This window comes from Triticum aestivum, chromosome 4A (assembly GCF_018294505.1).
Source record: "Triticum aestivum cultivar Chinese Spring chromosome 4A, IWGSC CS RefSeq v2.1, whole genome shotgun sequence".
Taxonomy (NCBI): domain Eukaryota; kingdom Viridiplantae; phylum Streptophyta; class Magnoliopsida; order Poales; family Poaceae; genus Triticum; species Triticum aestivum.
This window is the reverse complement of record NC_057803.1, coordinates 718403054-718411775: the sequence shown is the minus strand read 5'-3', so window position 1 is coordinate 718411775 and position 8722 is coordinate 718403054. Positions and strand designations below refer to the sequence as shown.

The window sequence follows — 8722 nt, the reverse complement described above, 5'->3', positions numbered from 1 at the left end:
AGAATATGCATATTGGCAAGCCGATAGGTATGCCAGATTGGTTTCCTCTTTGACTTGGTTCAGATTTCAACATTTGGGATGTTTAACCTAATACATCCCTATAGGGAAGAGGAACATACATGAGCATTTATTTGGTGAAGTATCACTGGTCTTGTTGCTAGTTAACAAAATTCTGTTTGCCGTAGTTGACTATAGCAGTCTCAAGTGTTTTAAAATTCATGGACATGCCTGTCGAAAGAGCTAATTTTGTTTGGCTATCTTAGTTAGAATTAGATAACTTAACAATATTAATTAAGACTTTAGTAGTATTTCAAAGGAAAGTTCTACTTATTTTACTTTTCCATTGTGGTTGGAGAGTTTTTAAGTGTCATGGCAAAGTGTTTGGTGAGTTTTGAAGTGATTTTGCAGGTGCTTCATAATAGCTAGTAGTAGAATTTCACTATTTTTTATAATTAACGCATCACTTCATTTTACAGTGGTCATTCTGATCATATAGAGGAGAATATACAACTAGGCCACCATCGAACACCGAGACATTAGCAATTCTCAAAGTAATGGCAGAGATTGTGATTCTTCTAGCCATTAGAAAGATTGGAATTGCCTTGGCAAAAGCAGCGGCAGATCAGGCCAGCGTATAGTTTGGAAAGTATGGCACACAACTACTAGAACTACAGGGCAGTATGGGCCGTGTTGGTAGGGAGCTTCGCGTAATGCATGATGTTCTGTGTCAGATGGACATTCGTAGTCGCAACAATCAAGTACATGAGGGCTGGTTGGAGGAGGTACGGAAAGTAGCATATGTGATGGAGGACATGGTGGATGAGTACTCGTATCTTGTTGGTCGGGAACATGATATTGGTTGTTGTTTTTTTCTAAAGAAGGGTTTCAAGAAGCCAGGATCTCTGCTTTCTTTGAGCAAGATAGCTTTCAAGGTGAAGGAAATAGAGAAAGACCTTTCACACCTATCAGATACAAAAAACCATTGGGTTGCCACAATAAGCAATGGGGATGCAAGCAACTCACATTACATTGTCAAGAGATCCCAAGATCTGGCAAACATCTCACGCTCTCTTGATGAAGAAGATCTAGTGGGGGTGGACGAAAACAGAGAAAAACTCGAGCAATGGTTGGCAGGTGATGATATGGAATGCTCTGTGATAAGCCTTCTTGGAATGGGTGGTCTTGGTAAAACTGCTTTAGCTGCAAATGTCTACAAGAAGGAGAGGGAGAAATTCCAGTGTCATGCTTGGGTCTCCATCTCTCAAACTTATTCTGGAGAAGTTATATTGAGAAATATAACCAAGGAACTTTTTAAAGATAATGTCAGTGTTCTATCTAGCACCCTGGATATGGACATCATTAGCCTTGAAGAGACACTAAAGAAATATCTGGAGGAAAGGAAGTACTTGATCATATTGGATGATGTTTGGGATCCGGAAGCATTTCATGATTTGTCAAGGATGTTTACTCATAATGATAGGGGCAGTAGAGTGATGCTTACAATAAGGGAAGTCCGCGTCGCCACACTTGCTTCTCCAGGACATATCTTAACACTAGAAGCTTTACCCGAAGACAAGGCATGGGACCTCTTTTGTAAGAAAGCCTTTCTAAGAGATACAAATCATAAATGTCCTACAGAGTTGAAGCCATTATCCGAGGAAATAGTTGGCAAGTGCAAAGGCTTTCCTCTTGCTATTGTGTCAATTGGCAGCCTCTTGCGTGTGCGTGAGAAAACCATGGAAGAATGGAGAAGAATAAATGACCAACTGAGTTGGGAGATGATTAATAATTCGAAGCTTGACCACATAGGAATATTTTGTACCTGAGCTTCATATACCTTCCAACACATTTGAAAAGTTGCTTCTTGTACTGCAGTCTATTTCCAGAAGACTATCTTTTACATAGGAAACAACTTGCACGATTATGGATGGCAGAGGGGTTCATCGAGGAGAGGGGTGGAAGCACATTAGAAGAAGTGGCGGAAGGCTATCTGAAGGAGTTGACTGACAGAAACATGCTACAACTTGTTGAGAGGAACCACTTTGGTAGGATGAAGAAATTCAGAATGCACGATCTCTTACGTGAACTGGCAGTTGATTTGTGCAAGAACACTTGTTTTGGTGTTACTTATGACGATGAGTGTGGGGGTCTCTTGAGATGGATGGGCGAAGATTGGTACTCCACAAACATCAGCAAATTTCTGGTATACACCAACTTCGTACAGTCATTACACTGGGCAATAGTGATAGTATGCCATCAACCACTATACCTTGGCTATGTAAGGAGTCAAGATATTTGACAGTGCTAGAATTAAGTGGTCTACCTGTTGAGAAGATTCCAGATGCTATTGGAGATCTTTTTAATCTCCGCCATTTGGGTTTGCGTGATACAAAAGTGAAGATGCTCCCAAAGTCTTTAGAGAAGCTTTCTAATTTGTTGACACTTGACCTTTGTAGATCTGAAATACATGAGCTGCCTAGTGGGATTGTGAAACTGAAGAAGCTCAGGCACTTATTTGCTGAGAGAGTAATTGATCCAAATGGGATAGAGTTGACATGGGGAAGTGGTATATGTATCCCCAATGGTCTGGGAAATCTAACAAATCTGCAGACGCTACAAGCATTGGAAGCACAAGATGAGTCTCTTAGGCATTTAGGGGAGCTGAGGCAAATGAGAAGCTTGAGGTTATGGAATGTGAAGGGTATGTACTGTGGACTCATCAGTGAGTCTCTAGTTCAGATGCCATATTTGTCCAACCTAGATGTGAATGCAAGTGATGAGAAAGAGGTTCTCTTGCTGAATGCCTGCCTGCCAAACCTGCAAAAGCTGAGTTTGACAGGACGACTAGCAGAAAGGGCGTTGGACGAGTCTCCTCTGTTCCAAGATGTTGGGGGGAAGAACTTGTATGAATTGTTACTACGCTGGTCACAGCTGAAAGAAGACCCGCTGCCATCCCTTTCTCGGTTGTCAAACTTGACGCGTCTACAACTCACCAGAGCATACAATGGAGAGCAGCTGACATTTCTCACGGGGTGGTTTCCCAAGCTAAAGGTTCTCTCTCTAAAAGCCCTGTCTAATCTGAATCAACTGGAGATAGCGGAAGGCGCCATGGCTAGCCTGGAGGAATTATTCTTGGTCAACCTCAGCAGCATGACGGAGGTCCCAGCTGGCATTGAGTTCCTCCTGCCCCTCCAGCGTCTAGGCTTCCACGAAATCACCAGTGACTTCTTGACGGTGCTGTACCAATGTTCTGTACTTGAAGTGCAGATGTGGCATTATTCTCTTCGAGACTGACCAGGAAATGTGTAGGTACGTAAGCTAGGCACAAACCTGCCAACTAGCTAGTACCACTACTTGTTTTAAGATGTTGACGGTGATATGGTCGCCGGCCGGAAGGGAGATGATTCATTGTATGGTGTTGGGGCCGCATGCCTATTTGATACAGCGAGTAGAGGCAGCAATTCATCTGAAGGTGCATTGTGCTGCTGCTGCTGCTTATACTATACTACAAGTACAACTATAAAATACTTCTCTGCTTTTATGAGACGCATTACTGGTGCAGCTTGTGTGCTTTTAAACAAGACCACTTTACTTTTTTTTTTTAGAAAAGGAGGATGACCCCCGGCCTCTGCATCTGGGAGATGCATACGGCCACAAGACCACTTTACTTACGTACTGCTATTCGCGTGTGCTTATTGTAAGGCAGAAGACTTGAGTCGTGTTTCCATTTTCAGACTTTTTTGTTGCATCACCTGCTATTTGAACTATGTATGTACTTTGTATTCGCATCCGCTAGTTGCGAACTATGTATGATATCACATATTTCAGCTATAGCTGTTAAATAAAAGACTTGGCTTGTGATTCAGAAGTAATGCTTAGGTACTCGTTTCTTTCCAAAAAAACTTGCTTGTGATTCATTACTGCTCAGCTGTGTACAGTGTGCCCTGCAGGCCTGTTGTTGGCCCCTTCCATCTTGTAGCAACAAGTACCCCATCTTGTAGTAACCTGTTCAAGATTCCTCCTGATCTATGCCCAGATTCACATTATTGTATAAGATGCACAAGTGAAGTGCATCATCAGTACCAGGACTGGAGTATATGAAGCAAGTGGTGACTTAGCCACTCCTATCTATCCACCATCCATCCTAGATCCAAAGGCTGGAAATGTTCCATGCAAATTTACTCGAGCGCTCCACACAAGTGTGTACTCCCTCCATACCTAAATATAAGTTTTGGAGAGATTCCACTATGGACCACATACGGAGCAAAATGAGTGAATCTATAATCTAAAATGCATCTAGATACATCCGTATGTGGTCCATAGTGAAATCTCTACAAAGACTTATATTTAGGAACGGAGGGAGTACTTTCCCGGAACTAGATGAAGAATCATATGCAAAAGATAGCGAGATTCCAAATTCATAACGAAAACCAATTCACAAACAGGCGGTTTGACTCATGAAAACATATATTCGCAAAAGAAAAGGCACACTAGTGTAACCCCAAAATCATATCTGCTTCAACACCAAAGACCAAAATTCAAAAGACATTGGAATTAACAGTTCCACTAATCTGTAATCCGTCCAGGTTTCAGGCACACAAACAAAGAACACACAGCAGATCCCTAATCTGTAAAATCTGAAACTGACTACAACATACCATACTCCAATCACACATCTGAGTTAATAAATAAATCTCTGTCGATGATTCATTACATAATTTTCCTACAGAAATTTTCAAAACATTCTCACGCATTCTTATAGAATAGGTTGCTCCAGCTAGCAAATAATACATGAGAATGTTTTGAAAATTTCTGTAGGAAAATTATGATTCATTTTCAAATCAATGTTAATTACTGGTTCTTTCTTTGAGATTCAATGCATTGCATTGCTGAATCTCTCTTTCTTCTGCACTCCGCTCTCATCTCTCAGACTGCATTTGACCTGGGCAAGCCCCCCTCCAATCTAATCAAATTTAATTTCATGATCCGTGGCAGAGTGATGCAGCCTTTGTGGGTTGTCCCCAGCATGTTCTCTCAAAGAAAGAACCAGTAATTAACATTGATTTGTGTACCGATTATAGAAAATCACTGTTCCTGAAGATTTATCTACGGCTTTTGTGCTACATAATGACACTGGGTCTGCAAAATGTCGAGATTCAGCAAGCAAAGTTGAACCCCGTTACCAAATTCAGATACGTCTCAGGAAGAACCAACCCAAGTTGCTGTTCCTCTGAAAGTCCGAAGATATATGTACAAAATTCAGCAGGGCTCCACGAATCAACTAAATTATTTATCACCTCGCCGCAGGCCCATAATTAACCGCGTTCTTAACTAAATTCACCAGCAAATTCGCGGGAAATCATTTTGTATATTGATGGAACACGAGCACTCCTACCATACAAATTCAGCAATTGCTTTCGGGACAGAGATCCTCCATTTGCTTGGCGATGAAAAAATCTGAATTGGGGCAACTCCTGGAGTGGTAAGACCTCTGGCAAACATGGACTCAAAGAAGAAGCTGGAACTGCTGCTGATTTGCTATAGCTATGAAAGCTCACTACATCCCTCTTGCGACCCATGGCATGCAACAAAGTAACTCCTCTCACTTGAATCGCTTAAATCTGAACTGTAGATCATGACATAGGTGGCCCATTACTAATTTTCAGCATCACAAGCATGAACATTCATTGTACAAAATGAGCATAAGCACCTGTTCATCCTACAGAATGAGCACACACAACACCCAATACAAATTTTCATCTTCACATGGCAGCACACAGTCCATACACAAAATCTGTGGAAGAAAACAGGGCAGAAGGAGAGGAGGGGAGGAGGAGAGGAGGGGACGACAGAGGACTGATGGCAGCGCTGGGATCTTTCGGGAGAGCAGAGGAGCACTCCGGAGATTGGGGGGAAACTGGTAACCCTATAATGGGCCAAAAAGAGAAACTGTTCGCATGATCTCATTATCTTTTTTAATTTTCTTTTCTTACGAAATACATAAAAAAACGATAATTTGAAAAATGTTCAAGAATTCTCCAAAAAACATTCGTGGAATATGATAAATGCCCGCGATATCATAAAAATGTTCGTGGTTTTCGACAAAAAATATTCGCAGTTTGAAAAAATGTTCGTCAATCCAAACAATTTTTTTGAATTTGAAAATTCTTTGCGAGTATTAAAAATTGTCTGTTAATTTCCCCAAAAGCTTGGTATTGAGAAAAAGTTCATGAATTGAAGAAATGTGTGTGGATTGAAAAATGTTCTAAATTTGAAAGATCAATGAAACTAAAAAAGCAAATGTTGGCAAATATGAAAATATCATGAATTTGAAAAATGATTTTCAATTAAAAATATGTTTGTAACTATAAAAATGTTCATAGATTTAATAATATGTTCTAATTCAGAAGTATGTTCACAAATTGAAAGCAGTTTAGAAATTTTAAATAGTATAAGTAAATTTTAAAAAGTTTCAAATGTTAAAATTGTTACTGAATTTAAATTTTGTTACGAATTCTAAAACATGTTCACAAACTAAAAAATTGCTTTTGAATTTAAAAATCAAACAGGAGAAAATAGAAAAAAAAAACAAGACAGGGAGTCTCATGGGAATATCTACTAGGGCCGGCCGAATGTCCCTGTGTAGCGACCACATGGTGCATGTTATAGAACCTTCCCAAACGAAAAATGTGAGTCTCCTGAAAAAGTCTATTTTGTTGGCCGCAATATCTATCTTTAGCAACCACATGGTGTGTGCTTGAATGATAAGCATCGACCTACACATTGAATTTGATTTTCCTTCTTACTTCAGCATAGCTGCGAGACCATATGGGTTGACCTCAACATAACTTGGAAGAGCATGTAAAGGCTACCATAACCACGTCTCGTTTCCGCTCCTCTTTCATCGGGCTCCTTCTTCCATTGCAAATCAACTTAAATGCTGAGACTTGGGTCGTGCTTTTCTAGGCAGGTATGAAGCACAAAAAAATTTGTATTAGGTTCCATTTTTTCAAATTTATGGATATGTTTTGAAATTGCAAATATATTTTTTAAACATGTTTTTGATTATAAAAAAATCAGGGAATTTTTCAAATTCATGAACTTTTTTGAAATTCCAAACCTTCTGCCAAACTTGTGAACATTATTTTAATATTTTGGAACGTTTTTCATATTTGGGATTTTTTTAATCTAAGATATTTTTTTGAAGTTTTTTTACAAAATTTGAATCACATTTAGAAAATGTGAACATTTTTGAGAAATACCGACTTTGAAATGTGAAAAAATTTAAAATGAGAGAAAAAAGGAAGCGTAAAAAAAATCGTGCCAGAACTGGGCCGGCCCATTAGCTCTCGCTTCAGGTCTCCCTTCCCTCCGACACCACAGCTGGGCACTCTGGTCTCACTGGAGAGCAGACGCGAGGCAGCCACCGGCGGCGAGGGTTAGGAATAGGATAGGAGGTCCTCTCCGGCCAACGCTCCACCCCCACTCCCGCCCCCGCCCTCTGCCGACGGTGCGGCGACAGGGCCGCCAAGGTCACCCCACTCGCCGCGGCCGCCGCGGAGTGGACTCATGGCCAGCGGCGGCGACGAGGTAATCCAGCCAACCGCACTTGCATACATCCATGCCCTCCTTGTTGTATTTATCCATTTTATTCATGTGATTCTCCTGCTTCCACTGGCGAATCGAGACGTCAAGTGTGCTGCTGCCCATATATTCAGGTTGTGCCTACCAGTTACTACTACTACTCCCTCCGTTCCGAAATATTTGTCTTTCTAGAGATTTTAACAAGTGACTACGTACGAAGCAAAATAAGTGAATCTACACTCTAAAATATGTCTACATACATCCGTATGTTGTGTCCATTTGAAATGCCTAGAAAGACAAATATTTGGGAACGGAGGGAGTAGATAGGAATGCATTTGCTGATTTGCTATTGTCTCCCTACCTTTGTTAATTACCTTTACAGATTACATCTTCTTTCTGGCAATTATCTGAACAAGCTTAGGTCAACAGATGCGGACTTAACTATAGCTGTTATAGTCTCAAAAGATTCTCTCATTATTGGTTTGCATCTTATATTTACTAATTGGAGGCACCATTAGAGCTCTCACGTTAATCCTAGAAGGTAACAATATTTAGCCGTTGATTTGGTTTAGAAACAAACTGAAGCCGTTGGATCTTCATAACGACATGTTAAGGCCAACGTGATATATAAGTTAAAAAAAGAACCATAACAAGCGCTCTAGCAATTATCTGTACGCTCAAAAGAAAAGGGAATACGTACACATCAAAAAACAAGGAGTCCGATTCTCAAAAACAAAAGGAGTCCACCTATGCTATGATGTTTCCTTTGGCAGATGCTACAAATCATACGTGGTATAAGTCCAGTGTCCCCTAAAAAAATCCCAGTATGATAAGTTAAAAAAACGTCCACTTTAGAGAGTTCATATGTGCCACGTTTCCTTGGAAGATATGTGTCCATTACAAAAAGTCACGTATACAAAAAGAATATGGCAAGGAAACGTGTACGGTCATTAGAATGTTGTTCAAAGAAAAAAACATGCATAGTTTTTTAATTGAATCCACCATACATGCTTCTACGTTAATCCTCAAAACAAAATAACCATTAGACCTACATTATTTGTCCAGATTGTAAAAATAGAAAGAGAAAAAGTCCAAACTAAAATGACCTAACAAACTCAAGTATTTCTTTCCAGAAACA

General features: G+C 40.2%; 1 pseudogene; it reads left to right on the top strand.

Moving 5' to 3' along the window:
• The first annotated feature begins 478 nt into the window (after nt 1–478).
• LOC123088319 (disease resistance protein RPM1-like) lies at nt 479–3704 on the top strand (annotated as a pseudogene).
• Nucleotides 3705–8722: the final 5018 nt, after the last annotated feature.